The following is a 5,602-nucleotide window of genomic DNA, read 5'->3' on the forward strand; positions in this document are numbered from 1 at the left end:
ACCGCCAATGATGAAAGAAACATGCAGAAATCATAACCCTTCATCAGATCAACAAGTCATGGTACTCCATCTCCTTCGACAAGAACTATAGCAAATTTCTAAGCCGACTTTCGATATTATCCTTCCAACCATACTGACATCAATTCCGATAGTATCCATTATAGGTACAATGACCTCATCTCATACAGCACGACCACCCTAGTGACATGACACACCCATACAATCTAAAGCCATAACCCGTGCAATCCGTGCACCAAATAGCAACATTCCAAATGTACTCAATCATGAAAAATGACTCAAATGAGAGAACTGTCCCGCAAGCTCAACAAGTACTACCACAACGAAATGCTTAAACCCATCACACACCATAGAACCATAACTCACGAATCTAACACAAAGGATCATATTTCCACATAACTCTGCTGCAATACGCGACTCTATCCAAATACTTGTCCATATGAAATACCTCAAGCCACTCTGCTAAAAATTAATAACCATGCGCAATTCGACATCAAGTACTCAAAGTGCATTACTATAACCACGGAGAAGCAAATGACACCATGCCCCACAAAACCCAAAAGAACATAACCAATACGTCATCAACCAAGCAATACCCAATACTCTTCTCGCTCAAATTCTGCTATAAGGCCACAATAGAATCGCACCTTGTGTGCATACAACTAATGAATAAAAAACCCTCGTAGCATAGCAGAGTAACTCATAGATCATCTCACAACACGAATAAGCTCAATAACAACCAAATGACACATCCCTCAACAATAGCAGTATGAAGCCAACCAATCCGGCTCGGTGCAGAATACACATCCTAATTGGGCGTACCAATGGACCACCAAATCGACTCTAGTCACCCACCAATAGATAAATAACCCTCTAAAAGTCCATAATGACTGAATCATAACACATACTATCATCTGGCTAGCTTCGGCCACAACCTCCCAGTCCACAACCATGAAACAATCTGCTCCTGAGAACTACCAACCTCCAAATCCATAAAACACACGAATCACCGTATCTAATTCCATCTCCACCGCCCGAATGTCTAACACATCTCACATACGCGATCATCCCACGAGGAATACTTCTAAAATTCTTCCGTGCCACCTAGCAAAATTTGAATATCAGTAGTCGATCCACCAGAAGAGTGCCGCAGTACCCGTGAAGTACCCATAAATCAAAACACATTGCCCCTTCTGGAATGTAAACTCTCATCAAGCCATACCGATTAGTAATATCAGTTACCTAGTCATCTGAAATCGTCCATGCTGCCTACGAATCTATGTCATTCCCTTCCAAACTGGCATGTGACCTTGCACATGCAAATCTCAATCCCACACAACACCGCATCTACCATGCCATCCTGTGAAGAGTATAAGAATCTCATAATCAACTCTGAGTCCCAAGCAGAATACGTACCCGATTAGTTAGAAGCCTTTCATTTGATCTTATCCCGGAGAAAATCCCAATACGCAATATATTCCTCACGCCAGTAGGAAATATACTCCTCGAACTGTGGTAAAAACCACTGAGAACCCTTCGAAGTACATTTGCACATAACCAAGCTATCAGAAACGAATCTCTCTAATTCAACCGAGCCACGCAAGTCGTCAAAACCCAAGAGCATTGCCACGAAACACCTGTAGAGACTAGCCATATCATAAGATCCAAAGAACCGATTATATCCATTACTATGCTAACCCAACCTATTACCAAGCTGTCCTATTTATCCAAGTCTTTTCCATATTGCCTTCAAATTGATACTTCTCCTTGCTATAACACCACGATCCTTAACCAAAATTCACCACACAAGAGGCCCTAGTATAAAACCATAATGCCCTAAGGCCCATAAGCCGCTGACTCCTTTCTTAAGCACCCCAAAGCACCACAACCGTGACACCCACTCTTAAGAGACCTTATGTGAACCTAAAACTATTTTCTTCACCTTCTTGATGCTGAAATGCATAATCCACAATGGTATAAAAATACCACATGTCTCGACACTATCCAATGTAAATCTCAGTTTTCTAGCCTTATACAAATCCTGAAAATTGCAAACCGCTACATATAAATCTTGAATCTATTAGAACTATTCTCGAGAGTCATCCACTCCACTCAAATCTCAATTGAACCGACCAAACGGATCGAACGACCTCTGTCCCATTAGTACAACAACACCCAAGGGAGTAGTCCACACTCCTAAGCAATCGAGCAAATTCCTACTCCATGTACCCTACATCCTTCGCGAATAACCACTCAATTATTTTATGATTCCAATATACCCATAGAGCATAATACAACCTGTATCTAGAAATTCCTTTACCCGAGTCATCCTAAATCTTAACCCCTGCAGTCATAGCTAAAATACTAGTATACCTCGAACCGAAACCAATACGACACATAATCGTGCAAACAACTCGTCGATAGCAGACTCCCCCACTTGGATCAAATCCATAGAACAAAACAGTTGATAACATCATGATACCCATACTCTATTACTTCCAGAATCCCGCACTGAAATTCAACTAAATCCTTCGCAAGCCCATGTAACACAAACCATATAATACCTCAAATCGTCTGCAAATCTCGCATTCACCCTTGTAATAGTCAAGCCAACTTCCACAAGCGATCCAAACTCAAATTGTAACATATATCATTCACTAGTAAAAGAGAACTCTCTACAAAACATCATAAGGACCGCACAACCTCAGGACACCTCGCAGGAGATAACCCGCCTGCTCCGCCTCAAACTGACATCTCTTTATACCCTTCCACAATCACGACTACTACACAATCACTTAATCTTCTTGATTATGAACTTATCAACAAGATATGAGAATCTACTTCACTCCACAACTAAACAACATGAGAGATCCCTGAACACACTGAACACACATCTCTAACCTCATTCATAGAATCACAAGCCGCCAGAGCATAACCGATACCGAGCGCTCACATGCGCATACGAATGCGTGGAAGGAATTCAAAGAGTTACGCTTCAAGTTGAATCAATGCCACACGATAAGGAAAGAAATATGGGAAGTATATCCTAAATGTCCTGTAGCCTCTCGAAGATAGGTATGGACGTTATCATACTGATCCGTAAGACTCTACTAGACACTTGCTCATGACTTGTAGAACCTATGAACCTAGAGCTCTGATACCAACTTGTCATGACCCAAAATCCAACTAGTCGTGATGACACCTAACCATCCCACTAGGTAAGCCAGTTAACCACTAACCAATTTCAATAACAATCAATAAATCAATTAAGTAAAGAAACTATCTTAATCTAATACATTCCCCAAGAACTGGTAGTACAAATCATGAGTTTCTAAGAATAGAATTTACAAAGCTGAAATAAAATAAATACATCATCTATTTGAAAAGTACATAAATAGAGTTTTATAGATCTAAAGCTACCATGAACAAGAGGTAGCTACAACCGGGACGCAGGTACATCTTCAATCCAGCTCCCATCGATCACAACAACATCAGCAACCAACATCTACACGCAAGGTGCAGAAGTGTAGTATGAGTACAACCGACCCCGTGTACTCAATAAGTAATAAACCATACCTTAGGTTGAAAGTACTGACGAGCTTGTACCAAGGTCGGGTCCACACCAATAGCCAACAACAATTCATAATGACTTAAAGCAAATAATACAAGGAGTAACTCAGAGATAAAAATGCTCAGCAAAATCATAATTTCTGAAAATGGTTCTGCCTTTCAAGTACATCAGTGAAAACCCAAATCGTTTACCGAAGTTGCCAAAAATATGAATAAGTTTGAAAACAATAATTTTTCCCTAAATCCTTTAAATAATAAATAATATGTTTCATTTTCTTTCCAGATAACAAGTGTGAAATACCTCTCTATGCGAACATATCAATGTGTGTAAAAAGTCATGGATGACGTGATACCGTACAACATGAGGAAAAATGCATCTCTATGCCTGTATGTCATGTGTGCATGCCAATGCCATGTATCTCAGAGATGAGTCATGTACTCACACTCTCGGAGTACTCAATCTCATTGTCTCACACTTTCACTCATCATGCTCAACCACTCAGTACTGTATATGGCCAATAAGGCCCAATGAAGAGCCATCCCGGAATATATACATCACTAACCATCAGTCACTCAGTACCGAGGAAGGCCAATCCGGCCCCATGGAGAAGATCCATCTCCAGGTATATAAATGCTTCGGACAAGATCCATGTCGAGGGAAGATCTATCTCTCAATATAATCAACCGCGCTCACTGGGGGTGTGTACAGACTCCAGAGGGGCTCCTACAGCCCAAACGCTATCATAAGCCAGATCCAGGCATAAATCAATATAGCATATTGCGGCGTGCAGCCCGATCCCATAACTATCATTCATAATCAGGCTCTCGACCTCACTCAGCCATCTATCTGTCCAGTCTCACTTACGGGCTCACAATGTCATGAAACTAGCCCTACAACAATGATATGATGTATCAATAAATAACAACTGAGACTGGATTTGATATGAATGCATGAATATGACTGAGTACAAAATATCAATGAAATCAGTGAGATGACAACAAGAAACGACCACTATGGGTCCCAACAACATCGGCATAAAGCCTAAACATGATATCTAGCATGATTGACAGCTTAATTATTTTATCACATGGTGAAAATACGGATATCAACAAAATAGGGCCACTATTCAATGCCATGGAAACAACAGAGTCCCAATTCACATGGTGCACGCCCACACACCTATCACCTAGCATGTGTGTCACCTCAACACAAATCACATAACACATATTTCGGGGTTTTATACCCTCAGCTCTAAGATTAGAAGAGTTACTTACCTCGAACAAGCCAATTCCAACACCGAGCAAGTCAAGCGATGCTCCAAAATTCCATCCCGTACGTTCTGACCTTCGAACGGCTCGAACTTAATTAAAAACAACTCAAATACATCAAACAATGCTAAAGGAACCAATCCCGATCGAAAAAGATCAAATCTTGAATCAAAAGCCCAAAATTGGCCAAAAGTCCAACCCGGGTCCGCACCTCGGAACCCAAAAAACTTACAAAATTCAAAAACTCATTCAAGTACGAGTCCAACCAAAATAGTTTCACTCAAATCCGACTCCGTATTTTATTGTAAATTACTTGTGTGGGGAGCTACGTACGCACTAGATGACGAGAGTCCATGCGTAGCTATATTCCATGAGATGTCCGGGTAGTTTTAGATTTACATCATGCCTTGATTGTACTATTATGTTTATTATGCATATTAATTATCTTAAATAAAGCTGATATTAGGGATTGTAAGGTTGAAACTCTCCAAGTTAGATTTCTTATTTTGGGAAGAATTGAGGAATATGTAATAACTCGTAGAAATCCATGTCCACTCGCGTCGCAAGTACTTCCGCGAGTAAGGTAAACTTCTTTACACTTATGGGAGCGGGCCGTTCGCCTCAGCAGGTTAATAGATATATCTATGGTTCGTGCCGTTCTACCCTCGGTAGTGCACACAATATATTTTTTGATCGATCCGTACGAACTCAGCATAAATCATGCATGATAATACTCAGAACCTGA

The sequence above is a fragment of the Nicotiana tabacum genome, chromosome 23 (genome assembly GCF_000715075.1).
Source record: "Nicotiana tabacum cultivar K326 chromosome 23, ASM71507v2, whole genome shotgun sequence".
Classification (NCBI taxonomy): Eukaryota; Viridiplantae; Streptophyta; class Magnoliopsida; order Solanales; family Solanaceae; genus Nicotiana; species Nicotiana tabacum.